The 21,514-nt window shown below is 49.6% G+C and overlaps 1 protein-coding gene across 1 annotated transcript in view; it reads right to left on the reverse strand.

Annotated features, from left to right (window-relative positions):
• The window catches only part of GALNT14 (polypeptide N-acetylgalactosaminyltransferase 14), a 184,203-nt gene that overhangs the window by 124,811 nt on the left and 37,878 nt on the right, over window positions 1–21,514 (reverse strand). The window lies entirely within an intron of this gene.

The raw sequence follows: 21,514 nt of genomic DNA on the forward strand, positions 1-21,514 counted from the left end.
CCTTTGGCTCTCCCATCTGCATTTCTTCTCACCTTCCCTTCCCGTTCCTTCTTAAGTGTTGGAGTTTCTCTTCCCACCTTTCAAGTGGTCCCTCGTCACTTGTCCACACCCAGGGAGTCACCCATCACCCATAGGCCAAAGGTCCCAAATTCCACTAGGCCTCTCTCTGAGCTCCAGACTCCCTAGCAAGCATCCCAAACCCCAAACCTATGCCCCATAGGCCCCCTCAACCTCCACGCAGCTAAGGCCTTATCTCCACCTCCCACATGCAAGGAGTTTCTCCCCCCCCCCCAACTCCAATCTCAAAAGCAAGCTCCTTTCTCCACCCAGCTTCTCAAAACAAACATTTGGTGTTTTCCTTAATTTCTCTTTCTCAACCCTCACATCCATGGATGGGCTTATTAATTCTACTACCAAATATCTCTGGCATCCATCTCCTTCCTGTCTCTCATTTTAAATGAGATCTTCTCATCTCAGTCTGGGTGGCCATCATTCTTCCCAAGGATAATACTCGTCTTCTAAAAGATCATCAGGGAACTTTTCCTCAAACTGAGTAGTGACCACAAAGTTCCCTCTCCTGGAAACCCACTCTTTGTCCTGTAGCTTATATGGTCTTTCCCACCTGGAACCTAAACTCTCTGGCCAGTCTCACCTCAAGCGACTTTCCCCAATGAACCTGTCAACTACCCCTGACTACCATGCAACCATAGAAAACAGGCATTGCGATCCCTGCGAGTATTTATGCATGCTTTCCCCCCAGAATGTTCTTCCCCTTAATCCTTGTCCTTTAAGCCTCATGCACTGGCCCTTTCAGAATAAAATCTTGCAATTTACTCTACACCTGCCTCTTTTCTGAGTCACTATATCTTACCACCCCAGGTGCCTACTGTCACCACCCACACTGAACAGCCCTCGAAAAAAGGATCATAGTTTAAGCTGACTCACACCCCCAGCATTTAATAAAATCTTGACAATGAATTGAATCCCTGAATGGCAGTAAGTAAGAATAATTTTGCCTGAACGGAAGAGATCTGAAAAGACAATTCCATAGGAGGGGACCTCCAAAATGAGGATTCCCTTCCCATTTCTTCCCTGTTGGGCAGCGTCCTCTTTTACTGGTTTCAAGAGGAGAAATGACCAGGCTCCTGGCCAACTCCACCAGAATCCAGAATGGATGTCCTATCTAGACTGGTGGAGAGTGGCTCTCTTCCCTTGATACCCTGCTGCAAACACTTTAGTTCAGTGGGAATAGAGATTGAAACTCAACTGTGTATACACCTGCCTTCATGTTCCTACCGGGTGCAAGGACACAAATTTAAGATACTATTTCTGCCAACACAGCTTTCACGGGCCCCCTGGAGAGTCTAGACATAGGCACAAAACTAGAGGAGAATCGTGTGAGAGAGCAAGTTTCTAGAACATTCTATCTGAAACAACCTTCAGGGCTGACCCCTCTCAGCCACAGATTCTAATGCAAAGAGCCACTAGGCCAGTAGAGTCTGCCCCCAAACCCTGTCCCCAAAAAACAGAGCTCCACTTTCATCCAGTTCATATATGAGACCTGGCACAGATTTCAATCAAATGAAAAGGATTCCACCAGGGGAAATGTTTGAAAGTTAACACCAACTAGCTTACAGCATAGCCAAGACTGTATGTTTACATGTTGAAATACATGGCACAGAGGATCTGACTTCTATTGGTATTGGACTGGCAGGCTTTAGACTGTCCTGTTGGATCTTGCCAGACACTCCTACATTTTGAGATCTGAATCCAGGAGAAGACTTAAGTCTCCTTCCCCACCGACCACTGGGTCCCCTCTGCCTCCAAGTCCCCTCTCCTGAAAAGGCTTCCGACACAAGAAGTCGGCATTTCTGTCCAAAGAACAGAGGTGAGCCCTAACCGGTTTAGCTCAGTGGATAGAGCTTCGGCCTGCGGACCGAAGGGTCCCAGGTTCGATTCCGGTCAAGGGCATGTACCTTGGTTGCGGGCACATCCCCAGTAGGAGGTGTGCAGGAGGCAGCTGATCGATGTTTCTCTCTCATCGATGTTTCTAACTCTCTATCCCTCTCCCTTCCTCTCTGTAAAAAAAAAATAAATAAAAATAAAAGGAAATCACTAAAATATATTAAAAAAAATAAAAACCAAATAACAGAGGTGACTTCCTTGAGCCAGGTGTCCATGCAGCCGGGTGTCCACGGGCCCTGCAGAGCAGCAGGCTGCAGCCGTGGCGCTGTCCACTTCAGCACCACGAACCCCGTGTCCCTTCTCAGAAATGGCTCTGCTCTAAAAAATGTGATGGGGGAAGGCAAGCAGGACCAGGGAAGAAGGACTAAGGATGTTTTTTTGTTTTTTGTTTTTTTAAAAAAACTACATAGCCAAGTCCTCTCCTGGGAATAACTTTTCCTTTGTATCGATCCCCAGAACAAACAGTGAGAAACTGTTACAACAGTTAAAGAGATTCATCTCCTCCCGCATGGCTGGCACATTAAGTGCTCACACTTTCAAGCTGACTGCACTTCTCCTGGGGGGAGAGAGTGGGGACCATGGAGAAGTGGTTGGAAGCAAAGCCCAAATGGACCTCTCCTTCCCAGTTCAGCCAGAAGCCCTCCTCGGCTCTGGACCCCCACAGAATCTGCAGTCGATGCGTCCAGCTTGGTCCTTTATCCACTCTTTTGCTTTATTGTTTTAACTGTTACGTGGATGCACTCAGTTCCGAGACCTTGAGAGCAGGGACTGCTTTGATGTTTTACAGCCTGTCTTCCAGCTTCCCCCTTCCTCTCTCTTCCTTCCACAGAAGGTTGGAATGATTGTGGGGAAAGCATCACGGTGAGTCAAATCAAATAGCTGTGTGATTTTGGGCAAGTCACTCACTCCCTCTGAGCTCTGTTTTCTGCATTGGAAAAAAATGGGGAGAATACTTTTCAGGAGGGTGGTAAGAATGAAGGCAACATAGATGTTCTCGGCAAACCACAAAGCTTGATTGCCTGGCAAATCCTAGGAGACAAGGCAAGGGAGCAACTAGCATAGTGTTGGGTGGGGTTGACCAGACCAGTCTGGGGCCAGGAGGAAGGCCCTGGGGAGTGAATGCTACTGCACCCCTTTCAGCCCCATCAACCTGGTAACAGCCCTTCCAGGGTCTCATATTGACAGGTCCTGCTCACCGTGGGAGACTTTAAAGATGGTGTGTGAATTGAAGCATTGGGAAAGGAATCACCTTCTGATTGCCCTGGGGAGCTTCCTCCTTTGAGAAGAACTAGAACAAACCTTCCTACAAGTCCTCCCTAGGTGCCTAACACTTCCTGGGTGTCCAACCAACCTTAACCCCCCCTCCCCCATGTCCAGGGATAGCACAACAGCAGGGCAGAAGGCAGGGGGCAGATATGGGTTTTCAGTTCCAGCTTTAACACATTCATGCCTTGTAACTTACCTACATATCCCCACAAACTGTCCCAAAGCTCAAGTGCCAGTGCACAGGCCTTCAGCTCAGGATTCAAAACCCTGCTCCATCCTCTCTCCAGCTGTGTGACCTAGAGCAAGTGGCTCAACGTCTCTGCGCCTTCCTGTCCTCACCCTGCCTGCAGGGTTATTACGTGAGAGAGAGGAGATAATCGCTGCAAGGTGCTGAGCTCAAAGCAGGACTGCACACGGCAGGTGGCCTCTTCCTAGCAGCCCTTTCCCCTTCTCCGCCAATCTGGAGGACCCATTCTGTGAGAGCCCACTGTTGTAGGCTTTTCATTGGCTCCTCAGCTGAGCTGTTTTTAGGCCACCCTGGGGGCTAGAGCACCACTGTCATAGCGAGATGGAGGAAGAATTCATAGCACCCTTCCCTGCTGTGAAGCACCCAGGAGCCTGTCAGAAGCTAGAGGAGCGAGGCTGTGGCTTCGACAGCAGCCGTAATTCACCGACTCTGCCCAAGGACTCCCAGGGGCTGCGAGGGGGGGGGGTAGAGGGGTGGCATCCAGCCACTATTAAGGGTCCCTGTTTGCTTGTGAAAGAGAAACAAGAGGCTTATTTATGTCCCTGGGGCTGAGCAAGCAGGGAGGGGCCATGCCGGGAAGCCTTTTATTAGAGCTCTTGCCTCAGAAATGTCTTTATGGGTTGGACAGGAACTACATCTCGGCCAAAACATCACCATCCCAGCGATCCCAATGGAAAGATAAAATCGGCTGCAAATATGTGAAGAGCACAGAGCAGCCCTTGGGTCTCAGTGCAGGTGGGCGGGAGCCACCGTGTTGCTGCCACAGACACCTGGTCCAGGCCACCTGGCTCTTCCCAGCCAGCCTAGCTGCTGCACCATCCACGGCCCCTCCCTCCCCCAGCACTGGGCCATCCTCCAGCAGCAGAAGAGAAATTGAGTCACAGCAGGAAGCTGCCACACCTGTAGAAAACCCAGGTCCCAGGCCCAGTCAGGCGGAGAAGTGGGAGCCTGAGAGGGGCACTGGATGCACGCCCCCCTCGCCCACGTCCCAGCTCAGGGTACTCGGACACCAGCACTAACCCCCTCGAGCAGAGGATACCCACTCAGGTCACATCAGTGATGCAGTGGATGAAGCCGGCTTCCTGCTCAGCCACGCATCTCCTCAGTCTGCCCCCAGCAGCCATGGCACCACCGTTCCCGCAGGGACTCCATCATCTGCTCTGACACTACCTCCCTCTGGCCCCAGGCAGGCAGATGTGCCCCGCCCCCCTCACCCAGTCACCAGGCCTCCCTGGCCTTGGCCCCTCATTTGTCACACAGAGGACATCAGGGGAGGTGGGTGCAGAGATTCCCTCCAGACCTGAGGAGGGATGCTGAGGGGAGAAAGAGCAGCAAGCTCAGGCCTTGCAGCCACACAGCGAGTCCGGAGGCAGGAGCACGCGTCCCGCTGGGGCCACGGAGAAGGGGCAGAGGCCCGGCCTGAATCCCCAGAGGAGGCGCACCATCACAGGTGCCTTTCCGCACCGCATTCGAAGAACCTTACAGACCGCCTCGCGTCCCCCTCCCGGCAGGGTTTGCGAAGGGCCGACGCCACAGTCGCTCAGGAAAGTGGGGTGACTGTACCCGTTGTGAAACTGGGGTCCCCAGTTCCGCCCCTAGTGGCCCTGAAACTGAGGTTGCTTCCCATGCCTCAGTTTACCCAACTTCGCAGACAGAGGCGCTTATTCCGATTGCAGACGGAGGAACCAGGAGTCTGAGCTACTCGTGCAACAAAAACGACCCTTGGCGCTGAGGCAGAGCTCTGCTTCCAGCACCATCAGCCTGCTAAGCTCCCATGACGCCTCGTGATGGGCACGCCTCAGCCCGTTTTCCAGCAAGGACTCGGCGCAGGGGAGCTCGGGAACCTGCTCCAGGTGGTGAGCCAAATCCAGGCAGTCTGGGCACACACAGTACATCAGTCCCCCATCCCCGTCTCGAGAGAAACATTCCAAGACCCCTAGTGGATGCCGGAAACCCTGGATAGTACACTATACATACTATGTTTTTCCCTGTAATTTATAAGTTAGGCATAAAAAAAGATTAATAATTACAATAAAAAATGGAACAATACACTGTAATGAAAGTGATGTGAATGTGGTCTCTGTCTCTCTCTCTCTTAACAGATATGATAACCAAGACAGCTACTAAGTGACAATCGAGCAGAAAATGTAAACATTTCCAGTGGATACGCTGCACAAAGGGATGATTCATGCCCCGGGGGGACGGAGCCTGGGCGCAAGATTTCATCACCCTACTCAGAATGACATGTGACTTAAAATTGAAGAATTGTTTATTTCTGGAATTTTCCATTTAAATATTTTCAGATCGCAGTTGACCACAGGTAACTGAAACTGCAGGCCAGGAAGCTGAGGATTAGGGGGGACCACTGTGTCCCTATTCCCATGAGCCACAATCCAGGGCAGTGATTTTCAACCTTTTCCCTCTCATGGCACACATAAACTAATGACTACAATTCTGCGGCACAGCAAAAAAAAATGTATTTTTTTGCCGATCTGACAGAAAAACAGGTGTCGTTTTGACTCATTCACACTGGACAGCTATTGTTGTGTTGGCTGTTGTCACTTTTTTATTTGACAATCTAAGGGGAAAAGAGGTCGGTGCCCCTGACCGAGTAGTCAGGTACTGCATGTTTTAAAAGTCCCGCCGGCCGAGGGAGATGCTGGCAGAAAGGCTGGGGACGCCGGCCCTTCCCCGAGTCTGCTCTTCCCGCCTGTTAGTGTGGACTCTCCCCGTCTACGCCAGCAACCAAGCTCAGGAGCCTCCACTTCCCACCCTGCCCCCAGTTCTGCCCAGAAAAGCATTCCCGTTGTTCTCCCAACGGGGACCTCTGGTCAGGATGTTGGGGCCCAGCCCACAGGCACCTGTGCTGTGGCTGCTTAAGAAGACAAAGGGCTGCACTCTGAGAAAGGTCCACAACCGATGGCCAACTCCCTTTAAATAGTAACAAAGGTGCAGGGCTACCGCCTCTGCCCTCCCAACCCCAGAGGACCCGCACGAGGGGCAGGCAGGGGTCACCCTCCAGCACCCAGCAGCGGCACGGCCCCCGAGCCCAGGACAACAGCGAGGCTCTTGGTGGTTTAAGATGACGCTGGATTATTCACCATACAGTGGAAACAACCCAAACATCCACCAGCTGATGAATGGGCAAGTAAGATGAGGTACATCCATACAAGGGAGCACCACTTGCCAATGGAAAGGGATGACCTGTGCTACAACATGGATGGAACTGGAAAACATGTAAAAGAAGGCCACGCAAAAGGCCACGCATAAAAGGCCACGCATTCTATGATTCCACGTATATGAAATGTCCACAACAGGCAAACCCATAGACAGGAAGTAGAGTCGTGGCTGCCAGGGACCAGGTTAAGAGGCATGGGGAGTGACCGCTCATGGGGTACAGGGTTTCTTCCGGGAGGATGAAGAAGCTCTAAGATCAGGTGATGGTGATCGTTGGACAGCCCTGTGAACACACGGCAACCACTGCGCTGTCCACTGTATGTGGGTGGATGTTATGCAGGTAAATGATATCTCAATAAAGCTATTCTGGAAAAAAAAAATCAGAAGATGCTAGGATTACCCACCCCCACCCCCCCCTTATCTTCCTTTCTGTTGAAGGCCAGGGAGAAGGTGAATATCCCAAAAATAGAGTGAAACAGTCTCTTTGTTGTTGACCACAAGGTCACAAGAGGACGGCGAGGAGGCCTGTGTTTATGCGTGTGCATTTGTCTGTGGACAGGTTGGACAGCCTGCTTCTGCCCCGTAATCACCACACTTAGCGTTTATTGCATCCTAGTGATATGCTAAGCACTTTGCTTGTATCTCCTCATTTACTCTTCACAATGGCTCTATAAAGTAAATGCTTTTATTACCCCCACTTCACAAACGAGGAAATGGGCTCACCGAGAGGTTAAACGTGATACCTCATCCTAGCACAGGCAGACCTGGTGCTGGGATGGGGACTCGGGCGGTCTCTCCAGAACCTTCCCTCTTCTCCTTGCCCTTGACCCGGGGAGACTTCGCTGGAGGCAAGCCAGGGCCGTGCCAACCTGCCGGAGCAGGGCCACGCTCCCCGGAGGCTGACCCCGGCCATAAAAACTGAACTCGCAGTAGGAAGATGTCTTTTTCTTCCCGAGAGGCCTCGGGGCACAACGAGATGGATTTCCTTTTAAATGACTGTCCACTGTTGTGTGTGATAGCTCTTTGGTTTTATCTAATCCTCCTCAGTTCCCGTTACTGCTGTCATTTGTCTCCCCATCCCGATGGGGTGATGAACTGCCTTGCTCGGTGAGAAGCAGGCGCTGTGACAGGGAGGAGGGGAATCCATCAACGCTGGCCCCGACCCGGGTGAAGAAAAGGAGACGGCTTAATCAACCCACCAACAGCAAAGCCAGCTTCTCCTCCACCCACCTGCCCCTCCCCTGAATTCTGCAAAGCATCCTCCAAGAACCTCTGGGAAGAAAGAGGCGAAGTGTAAGCCACCACCTGAGTGAAGTCCCAGAAAGAAGGCCCCGTCACCACCTGCCAGGACACAGAGTCTACTCCTACGTTCTTCCTCCCCAGGTGAACCAGGACCTGCTCCACCTCGTCACTCGTTCACCCAGCACCTGTCACAAATTCAGTTTGGACCTGGCATTGTCCAGCACCCTGAAAGGAGCTCCTACACAAACCTAGGAGATCAGCTTGGATAATCTAGGTCTAATCTAGGTTATAAAGGGTCTCAACGTTCCTCTAAAGACGGAAGGAACCCAGAAATGGCAACGCCACGCAGGCCCTGCCCAGGCTGCCCTGCCCTCCTTGTGGGCCCCGGACAAAGGCCGTCTTCTCCCACCTGCCCATTTTACACTGAACTTTAACAGGCTTGCAGTTAGCCGCCCAAAGCCCTGTGATTCCTTCCTTCCTACCAGCCCGAGAGATGCTTGGCAGCCACTGAGCCGTGTGCTTGAGCAGAGGCGCTGCCAGGGAGGAGCCGGCGCAGCCAAAACAAGCGATGCTGTGAACACACATCTAATTTTAATTTGAAGTTCTACATCCTGGAGTCTGAATTTTTTTCAGGTGCATCCAAATTCCAGTATGCAGCATTTGTGGGGGCAAGCTGAGATCCTTGTCCAACTGCAAAAATGCAGATGCGGAAGTCGGGTCATTTGATGTGTAAGGAATGAAGAGAGACTGGCCCTGCTCGGGGCCGGGCACTGTGCTCGCAGGAGCAGCAAGAGCTGTCCTTGTTAGCAGAGAGATACCAGGGCTTCCTTGGACTTGGAGAAAGGTGGGACCAGGGTCAACCAGGATGCCCAGGATGAGTCTGGGTTCTCCCTGGACTTGACCTTCTACAGCTATTTCTTGAACAAAGTCCAGAGGACACTGGGGCATAATGGACGGACAGTGCTCTAAAGACAGCCACTTGGATCTGAAGTCAGAGATGACAGAGAAGCTTCGTTCAGAAACTGGTGTCAAGTGACAGCATCTCCCTCTAATGAGAGATGTTCTCTTCCCTGCCCACCCAGGCAGGGAGGGGTCCCTGCAGCCAGGCCCAAAGCAGCGGCATTGCCTCAGTGACCGAGGCCCTGAAGGCTGACTCTGCGGGTCCCTAGCCAGCCTCTCCTGCCTTACAGGATGACTGGCTCACCTGGTCCCAGGAATCTTCCCCACAGCGTCCAAGCTGCATCCCAACCCACCTTCTTCCCGCCTGACCTGACTCGCCTGGGTCTCCTCCCTCTCACCCCTACCCTCCTCTGAATTCTGGACTCTCCCTCTTCCTGCAGAGCCCTCAGTGGGTTTCTGGACTCAGGCAGGATGGGCTACATGACCGATAGGGCCCAAAATGAAAACGCAGACTCCTGCTCAAAACTCCCGTAGAGTTTTAATATGGCAACAGCAGACAGGAGACCGAACACAGTACATGGCAGGAGCTGCCTGCCCAGGAGCCGGCGTGCTCAGGGGCTGCCCTGACACACAGGTCTGGCCTGGAGGTGCTGATCAGCAGCCCCCAGGGGAGACAGTGCCGGGGGACAGCAAGGACTGCAGTGGGGGGACCACCATGTGTGGGAGAAAGCAGAGGGTGTCAGGGAAGGGCCAGAAAGGGAGGTATGACAGAGACACGTGGAGGAACAGGGTGAACCCCAGACAGAGGAGCATCTCAGGATGGAAGGACTGAAGGCAGATCTTCAGGGGCTGGGGCAGAGGGGAGGAGGGCTAGGGGTGCAGCTCAGGCGAGATGGAGCTCGCTCCCCCTCCCTCGCTTCCAGTCTCCTTCCTCTACCATGTGTATTTTACACACACATACACGCATGCATGTACATACATACATATGTGTCAAATACTTATTTTTCCCTTCCTGCTCCCATTCTTTTTCCCTTTGCTCCTTCACTGCTTTCTTCTCTTTCATTCTCAGCTTCCTCTGGTCCCCTGGCCTGGCCTCTCTTTGTCCTCTCTGGGCCCTGCTTTTTTCCTGCTCTCTTTTCCTTTCATTTTCTTACACAACCCGTTGCTTCTCCCTTACCAGACTCAAGACTCATAGACTAGGCCTCCTTGAGCTGAAGGCGTCCTTAGAGGAGACGGGTCTCGCCCCAAACTGACACATATATCCCTCCACTGGGATCCTCGCACCTCAGTGCATGGGAACAAGGGACTTCCCTCTCAGCCCTCTAGATGGTTAAGAGGGTGAGGGAGGCACACTGGACACCACACAGAGATGTGCCTGCTGGACCGGTTGACACGGGCCACCAGACTCCAGCCCCGTGCTCCTTCCATGACCACGTGGCTTCGGCCCTGCACTGGGCATACTAGTTGTCTATCTATCTGATTTAAGCCCTAAATTCTCAACCCAAAATGATAAGCTAGCGTTTGCTCTGAAACAGCTGAGTGTTGGGAAAACGGAAGTTGTGAATAAGGAAAACAGTCAAGGCCACAGGAAATACCAGGAACTGCAGGAGCTGGGTAATTTTTGCTGGGAAAACCCCTCCCCCAACTGCTTGAGTGATGGCAGCAAGTGGGTCCCTCAAGAATAATGTCTCACCCTAGACTCTGTCCTATCGGATCCTGCACTCCATTGGAGAAGACAGACAAATCATGGATAAATTGTCTCTGCTGTGACAAAAAATAAAGCAAACTCAGGGGCTACCGTGCAAAAGAGGAGCCATGTCTGGGGTGGAACCCGCCTTCCATAGCCACATGGGGCCCCTCTGCCTTACCTCGGGCCGGCTACTTATCCACCTGTATGTTACTTGAGTTTTCCATAAACATAATAATCAATTGGGGTTTACACTGAAAATAACTGCTTGCGAGTCGGGGACCTGGAAGAGGCAAATGTGGGTGAGGAGTGACACCTTGCTGCAGGGAAGCAGTTAAGGGAGGGCCAGCGGTCACCGCAGGGGAGGAGGCGGGTCTAACAGAGATTGTCCGCTCCTAGCACACTGAGCAGAGAACACAGCCTACAGTCAGCCCTGGCCCCAACCCTCAGCTGTGTGGCCTTGGAGAAGTCACTTGACCTCCCAAGTCGAAGCTTCCTCTTGTGCAAAACAAAGCCACAGGGACAGTTGCCATGAGCACTAATGAGAGCACCTATGCAGAGCTTGGCACAGAGTAGAGGTTCCTCGGTCCCCATACCTCTTTCACTTGCAAATGTGTCTCACTGAATCTCTGAGCCTGCACCCTCCACCCACCTAGAAGCTACCCCCAAAAAGCCTTGTTGATTGACATGCAAACTTCAGAAGCATTCTCTGCGCAGTGTTCCTGGGCTGGTGCGGAACGTGTGTCACAGCTGGCTCTCCCGGTTTCCGAGAAACAGAGAGGAACATCGCGAGGCTGGGCTGGACCGTGCCCAACCCGAGAGTGACAGCATGTTTACGAGAGCTATTAGGGCTGCTGCTCCTCATATGCTCCCGGGATGATTTACTCCGCCAGGCCTGGCAGGCTGCTCCCGCGCCTTTCACTGTTGAATTGATTATTGACTCACAAATATCCCATTTGAATAACATGATTTAACTTCAAGGCAGGCAGGAAGTTCAGAGCTCACAGTAGGAAGACCTCTCTCGGAGGATGCTGGGCTCTGGGGCTCTGGCAGTTCCACGCACGCTTTCATGAGATGGCGAGAGAAAGCTTTCTAAAGCGCTCTACAAACAGCTCCGGCAGCCACCAGGTCCGTGAGACCACAGGCCGCATCTGGCATTCACCAGGGAATTCCCCGGGCCTAGCCCAGTGCCTGGCATTCAGTACATCCTTCCTGAATGAATGAATTGGCCTATCCATCTACCTGGCCATCTAACTCAAGCATACCTGGTCACCAACGGACCTGGAAACCACGGTGTATAAAGAACAGCTGGAAAAACTAGAGGAAGGAGTTGGGTAAGGGCAGGTAGGGACATGGAGCCCCCACATCTATTCAGAGGACTGTCCTTTTCAAGGCTCCCATTTATTGATCACCCACCACAGTCAGGCTCAGTGCAAAGCGATCCTTTCAACAAGCCTTCAAGGTCTACTTTGTTGCTCACTTTTCTGTACAAGCAAACAGATTCAAAGAAGTACAGTGAGTGGCCCAGGAGCAGGGAGCTCCCAGGTGACAGGCGAGGATGCAGACTCATGGTCCGTCCACAGATCCATGTTTTAGAACCAACTCTGCTCCTATGAATACCCTCTCATCACTCTCCTCTTAGCCCACCATCCTCTGATGATCCCCTCTCTGTGAGAGGCCCATTTAGCAGCAAACAGTGGGAGGGGGTGGGTTCTGTAGAGATGACCACATAGGATGAGGTCGATACATCTCTTCGAGATGAGCACTGGTACAGAAATGATGCTAAAGCAGTACTAAGGGTGTGTGTGTGTGTGCACGCGCACAGTCTAGAGAGAGAGAGAGTGCATATACACAGATTTACACATACACACATATATAGTGGCCTCTAGAGACACATAATCTATTTGAGAAAAGGGGAAACAATAAATAATGCAGTAATACTGCCTTACTGATTTGGACAGTAAGAATCAAATGTCGGGTAACTATATGATTTGTCGTCCAAACTGGATCACTCTCAAGAAGGAAAGGAGGCACTGCTCACCACTGCCCACCGCTGCCCGAGGACAACAGGTGTAAATGGGACTGGCAAGGTGAGCCAGCACATAAGGCCACCTAAGGTGGCTAGGTGGTCACAAGCCCCAGCCAAACTTATGCAGACTCAGCTTTCCCGTGTCCTATACAAGTGTGGACTGGGCCCACTGTCCCTTGTGACTAATGATAACTGGTGTTATTTGTATCATCATAGTAGCAATCCTTATAATAATTGCAGCTTCTGTTGGTTGGTATTCCAGATACTGCACTAAGCCATTAAAAACATCATCTCATTTCATATTCACCGTGATGAGAAGTGAGCGCTATCAGACCCATTTTACAGATGAGTAAAACAGGGGACAAAGAGTTAAGTGACGTGCCCAGTGGCCACGAAAGTGAGTATTCAAACCTAGGACTGAATTGAAAGGACCTCATCTTAGTTATAAACGGTTGGTTCTCTCATTATTTATTTTCACGTGTATCCCTTGTCAAGGAGGCCATAAGATCCAACACCCGCCCCCACCTTTTACCATCCACAGCTCATCTCCTGCCGTTGCAGGCAGTTTCTCTCCCTAATTTTAACACGTTCTGCCTCTTTAATATCTGTCCTTTTTCCCCCTTCAGTTATCTCAGAAAATACTTTTTCTTCTCTCTATTTTTTTTGCCATCTCCATTCTTGTTACAAACCCCCCAGAAACCCTAGCTAATCCTGTTTGGTAAGTCTAAGAGTTTCTTTATGAAGGCAAAAGGAAGCCTAAGCTGTAAGATAACATTTAAAATAATAACCAGTTATATCATTCCATAATGATATAAAAAGTGCCCCGAAGTCCCCTTTCACAATCCCCAGAAATCTTTATTTACCCCTTTAACTGGCTTTAATTAAATTCACTTCCCCCTGAGTACCAGCAAAGCACGCGCATTTCTCACTCAATTTCAGCGCCTTCGGTTTCCATCCCGCAGCGAGCGGGGCAGCGCATCCCTGCCTCTTTTCCGTTGCACAAGCGTCGGATTTCAGGTCCAGTCGAGGTGGCTAGGCCGTGGCGGACTGGCCCAGGAACATGGCACCAAGCTTTCTCATGTTGTACCCACAGGAAACGTGCACACATGGAGTTAGTGGGGCTCCACCCCGGGAACCGGAGAGACCAGGGCCGACCAAGAGGCTGGGGCAACGTGGAAGGACACAACAGCTCAAGCCCGGCGTTGAGGCCATTGCTCTGTAGGCCAGAGGTGCCAACGCCGAGGGGAAGCGAAGGGGAGGGTAATCCTGCGAAAAGTCTGCCGCAGTGGGGACCGAGCTCGCTCTGAAATGAGGAGGCTGGAAAAAAGGCCCGGGCCAATTATGTTCATTAGTCAACAGGGACAACCGCCCAAAAGGACCAGGCAGAAGCGGCGTCAGGGAAAGTTCAGGCTCATTAGAAAGAGAGAACTTGAGTGGTAATGACCCGACTCAACAACGTTCAGGGTTTCAGCAAGGCTCTGAAAATGACAATTAGGTTTGATAACATTGGACCTTACCTTCATAAGTTCCCCTGGTCTGCCTCCCCACCCCAACTCCCATCTTAATCAGACGGTCCCTTATTAAAGGATCACAAATTGATAAGGAAACCTTATTGTTTTAAAGGTTACCAGGAAATTGTGTCCAGAATTAAAGCCAACTAAACGACTTTAGAATAAAAGGTCTATGTCTGAGTTTCCCATCCAAGCAATCCTGGGAGGATTTGGCCCACGAAAGACCTCTCTTCCCACTCCTGGACCCTGTTCAAATCAGCCCCACTCACCCTGCCTGGCAGTCATGAGCTGTCTTGGGGCGAGGCCTGCAGGAGTGCCAGAACTGGGGGCCGAAGGGGGGAGGGGATCGCAGGTCCTGGCTCCTGGGGGCCACACCGCCCACTCGGGACAGAGTTCACTCACGGCAAAGGTCAAGAAGCTGGGCTGCACGGTGAGGCCACCAAGATAAACAACAGGGAATGACACGGCGCATGAGATCAAGACACAGGACAAGACACAGGTCTGGGAGAAGGAACCCGGGTGTGGAGGCAGAGCAGGGCCAAGTTGGTTCATAAGCCAGAGGAGCACATGGCTGCAACGGACAGGGAGAAACGCTCCCCCAATTGGAAAGCACGCGTCAAGGGATAATTGGCTTCTGAGTGAGGCTCCCATCGACCGGCTAAGTGGCTGTGTCAGCAGGAGCTTTGTACAGGCATCCTCATCTCCCATTCTGGGCACAGGCTTCCTCATCTCCCTTCTGGGCCTGTCTCTCAGCCCCCATCACAGCTACTCCCTCTGGTGGTCACCTGGGTGCTCAGGGCACTGCTCTAGGCCCCAGCCGTCCTGGATGAGGCCAGTCTCCTGTGACCTGGTGCCACACAGGTTGGCTTAGGCAGGCATGGGCTCTGTAAGCATAGGATCCCTTCTTGAAGGGGTTGCAGTGTACCTGTTGAGGAAAATGGTACATGGGACATAATCAGAGCTGACCAAAATTATATGTATAAATATTTTTATAGTCATCTTTAATGATGTTTTAATTGATTTCAGAGAGGAAGAGAGAGGGAGGGAGACATAGGAACACCAATGATGAGAGAGAATTGTTGATCGACTGCCTCCTGCACGCCCCCTACTGGGGATCAAGCCCACAACCCGAGCATGTGCCCTGACCTGGAATCGAACTACAACCTCCTGGTTCATGGGTTGACATTCAGCCATGGAGTCACACCGGCCAGGCTGGGCCCCTTCTTAACCATTTTTACTTAATGTCATTGACATTTGAGTCCCAAATGTTAAAAAAAAAAACAAAAAATGTATATTTAGCCCTGCCCATTGTTTGAAGTAGTTTATCACTTTTTTGAACGAAAATTTTGTCAGACACTGTCATCAACAACCTATTATATCATTAGATATATTTTTTAATGAAACAGAACACAGGGGAGTAGAAGACACAGTGAATTATAACTCAGGCGTGTCTGGCCATCTATAAGGTGAATTATGCACGTTACCAAACACCTTAAAAACAGCATGGGAAACCAAACACAACACATTATCCTGAATTATAGGGAGAAGAGGATTGTGAGATATGAAGCAGGGTGCCCAGTCATGTTTTTAGTGTAAGTATGCCCCATGCAATATTTTGGACATACTTACACTAAATACATGCCTGAAATTCAAATTTAACTGGGTGTCCTCTACTTTTGTTTGTTAAATCTAGCACCCCTGGGGCAGAAGCACGTGGTGCCCATCCACACGTAGACTGTCGTGCAGCCCATGCAAGTCCAGAAAAGGACAGCTGTAAATGAACACACGTTAGATGTTTGTACAAAGAGACTAGTTTGAAAAAGTCATTACTTTCCAGAAGATGAAGACTAAGAGGAGAAAATACCCCAGTCCAATACATGGTTTTTCATCCCAGGCTTGTGACTTATGCAAGTCCCTTAATTTTTATGTTAAAGAGTTACTTTGAGGATGAGACTAGGAAATCATTATGTTATGCTTTTCTATTCAATTAGAACTATATGAACAGGGTGAAAACTAATGTATTTATGTTCCAAGTCATAGAAAAACAAAACTAGAGGGCACCTGAAAGATGTAGGTAATGTGTTTTCTTTTTAAACGTATCACCTCACCTTTCTTTTTGGTGAAAACAATTAAGATCTACATTCTTAGCAAATTTCAAGTATACAATATCTATATATATATATATATAAAAGGCTAAAATGCTAAGTGTCTGACCATCCAACTCGCTATGATGCACACTTACCACCAGGGGGCAGACACTCAACGCAGGAGCTGCTGTGCCATGCATTGGCCATTTACAGAAAAAACGGCACCGTGAACCTGGTGCTGACAAAAACACTCAGCTTCCCCCAAGTGGGACACGGGCCCCACCACCACCCTGGAGCAACACCCCACCAAATCGCAGCCACGCTGCTGAGACCCCATGGTGCAAAATGCGGCCCACAAACCAGCCCAGCCTGAAAACGGTTGCTGTGGGTGCAGGGTAATGACGTCACTAGCAATGCCCAGCTTCCTCTCCCTAGCGACTAGCCTCCTTGCACTTTCTTCAGCCCAGGAACATGACTTGCTTTATAGCCAGGTGCAAACATTTCACACTTTAACCAAATGTCTGTGAAGCGTTTTCCTGTGCCTCATCTCATTTGATCCTCACAGAAGTCCTGGAGTAGGTAGATAGGAGACTCAATGGAATCCTATTTTCTTTTCATTAGCCAGAAAATGGAGATTTAGAAAGCTCAGAAACTTGGCCCGACTGAAAAGAAGTAAGAAATGGTGGACCTTGAAAATGACTTCAGGTTTTCTCACTGTGCAGAATATAGTCAGACACTGCTGCAGTTAAATATTTCACCCTTTGTTCTCCCTGTGTGATCTACAATAATAATCTGCATGTTGATATTTACTGCTATGTTGCTGACAATTACCTGAAAGGGAAGTTGGGGTGCTTTGCTGGGCTGAAAAAGTTTAGCTGAATCAGAAAGCAGGTCTAATTAAGCAAGTTTATTCTATATATATAAAAGGCTAAGTTGACTTGCGCATGCGCAATATATACAAAGCTCTCACTGGCGCCAATCGCATGTACGTGTTTCAATCTGTCATTGTCGATAATGAATTTGGTTAACACTTCTATTATAGAGGAAGGGCAAATAGCGATATTAAAATATTTCTTCTAATTAATTTCCTTTCAATGTGCACGAATTCATGCACCAGGCCACTAGTAGTATTATAACTACAGTCACCAAGCTGTACATTTCCAAAATTTATTCATCCTTCATAACTGAAACCTGGGCCAATATCACCCCATTTTCACTATTCCCCAGCCCCTGGAATCACCATTCCACTTTCTGCGTCTATGAGTTTGAATGTTATAGATTCCACTTATAAATGAGATCATGCAGTATTTCGCTTTCTGTGTCTGGCTTATCTCACTTAACCTAATGCCCTCCAGGTTCATCCAGCTAGTCATAAATGGCAGGATTTCCTTCTTTTTAAAGGCTGCACAGTACTTCATTATATATTTATGTGTATATATATAAATATATATATGTGTGTGTATATATATAGGTATATACATAGGTGTATATATGTGTGTGTGTGTGTGTATATACATATGTACATATATATATGTATATATATATATGTTATATTTCCTGTATCCATTCATCTATAGACAGATAATTGACTTCCCAGCAGGCAGAGAATGTATGTGGAGACAATGTCATAAGTTGAAGCCAGAAACAGGCTCAGAAAAGACAGAGGTAAATCCAACACCCAGGCCTCCGACGCTGCATAGGGTCCATCCCAAACATTCTGAGGCCGATAGATAGTCATAAGTGGCAGGATTTCCTTCTTTTTAAAGGCCGCACAGTATTTCATTATATATTTATGTGTATATATATAAATATATATATGTGTGTATATATATAGAGAGAAACTGTCCTTCCATAGACTGCCGTAGCTAAGACTGTGACTGCTTCCAAATGTGAGGCTTGAAATGTCTGGTTATTGTGAAGATACTTTCTTCAAATAAAACCCACTGATCCTTATGAGGACAATCTGTCTCAGATATAGTGAAGCTCAATTAATCATGAAAGATGCTGATAAGGCTCCCAGAAGTTCACACCAATGGCTGGCAGAAGTCAAGCACAGGGATTCTCTTCAATGATTAAAAGGAACATCACGTTGGTGTGATCACAGCTAGTTCTTCTCCACACATACAAGAGTGTCTTGCAAGGGAGACAAATTCAGTCTAAATTTAAACAATCATTTGGGAACTATAAAGGTAGAAAAGCTTACTTTCTTTTCTAATACACAAATACACAGAATTGAAAGGTAAAGACTTGTTAACTCCGAAATAGAATATTATAGTGTTTTGGGTTGGATCTGCCCAAAACAGTCTAATCCATCTTAGCAAAAAACACATTTTTACTTTACAGTAAACAACAACAAAAAAAAAACACAGTTAAACATTCAAAAGTGCACATGCTTATTTTGTTGGGAAAATTATACACATTTGTTTGATTAGCTTTGGTAAATAAAATAACCAAGTCATCACTCAAGACTCAGATGTGGCTGCAAAATTGATTCAACGAAATGTCAAAATAAATCACAGCTTAAAAATGCATGGTATGTAACTCCTAAAAATGAAAAACCACATCTATCTCTGTCAGAGTTGGGGAGACTGTGCATTAAAATTATATAAAAAAAATAAATGCATTTTTGAAGGGAAAATATTGATTTAATCGACTCTTCCTGACTAGTCATTCATGATCTGAATCAATTTGATTTTAATCGACCCCACCCCATCCAAAAGTCACTGATACATGCCTTCGGAGTGCATGATGTTATTTTCAGTGGTCTATTTGTCTTCCTCGTTATAGGATGCTCAGACTGATATATATATTAAAAAAAAGCTGTGTTCCCCATGCCACACCAACAGAGCAAGGAGCAGAGGCTTCTGCAAACTTAGACCAGTTGCAAATAATCCCAGGGAGGCCAGCCAAGCACCATCTATAATTACTAAGCAGCTGATCAAGCACAGGTCAAGGCAGCCAGGCGGGATGCAGGGTGCAGGTATAAAGGCCAAGCCTCAGCGACAGAAGGTCAGGTGCAACACTCCAGGCTCTCATAGAATTCTGAAGTGGAGGTCAGGAACAAGGCTGACCTCAGTCACAGGAACTGCAGTACTCAGCGGGTCCCAGCCACAGGAGAGGCTGAGAGCCAGGGACCAGGACGAGGCAGAGGTGTGGAGGAAACCAGTTCTCAAAGCCAGAGGATTAGAGGGGCGGGGCCCCTGCAGGAAGCTGACCTGATGCTGAAAACATGAGTTGGGAGTACAGAGAAAGAGCGTCATGCAGAGGTTGACCAGATGAATTAACCATAACCTCTGCCTGAGCTTCCCAAAGAGGACTATCCTCCCAAAGATTTATAGTGTCAACCTGGCACACGGGAAGTGCTCAAGACCGGTTATTACCGATAATGACGATGATGAAGAAGAAAAAATGATGTTGCCTGCTAGTGGGACCAGCTGTAAGTCTGTCGAGGACTGATGGGTTTCCCAGGATTCAGGACATTCAGAGCTAAATCTAGAAAGAGCCGGGCAGACCGGGATGGGTGGCCCTTCTCTCTCTGCATTGTGCCCAGACTGACCACAGAGCCCCAAGGTGGGACAGACCCTGCAGGTGGGCTTAAGAGCCCTTAGCTGTGGGGATCAGAGGTCTATAGAGGCAGTGAGCCAGACACAACTTCTTGGGTGGAAAGCTGAGTTTTCTTCTTCGAGGATCATGGTCTGGCTTCTCTCTTTAAGGTGCCTGGTGAAGGGAACGTAGTGAATCGATGATCGTTAACAAGCTGCCCAATCTAATCATTTCCTCCAGTCAGTTCCAGTTAAAGAAAACAGAACGAGGAGGTGGAGGGAACGGTGAGGATGTCAGGTCTGGTCATGCCAGTGATCACTGAATTTCACTGATCTCCCCACCCTTTGCTGAGTTTAACCTCCACTCGGGGGCCTGGCAGGTGCACAGCATTTGATAAGCTGGTGATAGGGCTGGGGTTTCCATCTGCCACTTCTTAGAACATGTCTCTGTGGAATGGCCTAGGTGCTCAGCTGGAATTACTATCAGGGAGCCATGGTTCAGCAGGAAGGCCCTGCTCCCTGTCCCAGGTGGCCCAGGCCCAAGGCCTTGCCCATAACCCTGACCCCAGACTCCACATGTGACCCAGCGAAAGGGCAGTTACAAACCTTGGGTTCCTACTCCCTCTTCTGCTGCTGGTGCATCTTAAAACTGGGAGCAAGAAGGGCCTGCAGAGCATTTGGTGAGAGGCTGTGGGGGCGGGGAGGGGCAGGGATCGGGGTTGGATTGAGGAACACGATTTCTAGAGGCTGCAGATACAGAGCGTAGCAGGGGAGAAAGTGCACTGGATTCGCAGCCAGAACCTGCCTGCTTAGCACCCTCCAAGCTCAGCTTCAGCTGGCACCTGCTGGCTGAGCACGGGAGCAGCCACTGCGTGAGGCACTTTCTCAAAGTTTGTCCTCATTTAATCCTCAGCACAAGACTGCAAAATAAGCACTAGTATGCCCCCCCCCCACCTTTTTTTTATAAGAAAACAGTCTCAGGGAGCTGTACTCTTAGGCTAAGAGAGGTGAGCTATTCAAGACAACAAAGCTATTTCATTGGTGGTTCGGGGTTGGCTGAAGCTGAAACAGTTGATTCTGGCACCTTGAAGAAGCGGGTCCAGACAGGAAGCATTCACCGAACTGATGATGCTGATGATGACCGAGGCAGGAAACCAGGAACCTCCGGGCAGAAGAGCCTTCTCGGCCAGCCGTCTAGTGTGGCGTCTGACGCCTGGGTAGTGTGTCTAGCTCTTCCGTGTGTATCAAGGGCTTCAGCACCCTGACCTGATGCTCAGCATGTCTGGGCCACAGCGGCTGGGGAGGGTTTCCTCTTTGGAAACACTGCTGAGGTGGGACAGTAATGGAGAAGCGTAGGTTTTGACACCCACCAATCAGGATTGCAATAACGGCTCTGCTCCGTGGTAGCTAAGCAGACTTAAGCAAGTCCCTTAACCTCCCTGAACCTCAGTCTCTCCATTTATAACCTGGCGTACCCATAGCTGGTGTATGAGAGGCAGTACGTGTGACATGCTTAGCAATGCCTGGGGCACAAGGTAGCCCTCCACACTCGGGGAACACTATCTTAAGCAAACATTCTCTAACTGGCAGGGTGCCAGGCCCAAGAGCCAACAGACGCTCTCCTTCTCCCCACTAATGGCATTTAACCACGGCAACTGACCTGTCTAAACCGGGGTCTGACTGAGTCTCCATTCCTTGCTCCCTCTCTCCCAGGCATCCAATAAGGCAGGCCAGGATCGGGACGACGAGAAGGGCTTCCAGAGAGAGGGAAGAGCCAGTGCTCAAGCATGACCTTCAGGGCCTCAAAGGGATGCTTCTGAGAACAGCCACAGATGAGTACCACTCCCAGCAGGAGACGAGG

Source organism: Eptesicus fuscus, chromosome 16, assembly GCF_027574615.1.
Source record: "Eptesicus fuscus isolate TK198812 chromosome 16, DD_ASM_mEF_20220401, whole genome shotgun sequence".
NCBI classification, from domain to species: Eukaryota; Metazoa; Chordata; class Mammalia; order Chiroptera; family Vespertilionidae; genus Eptesicus; species Eptesicus fuscus.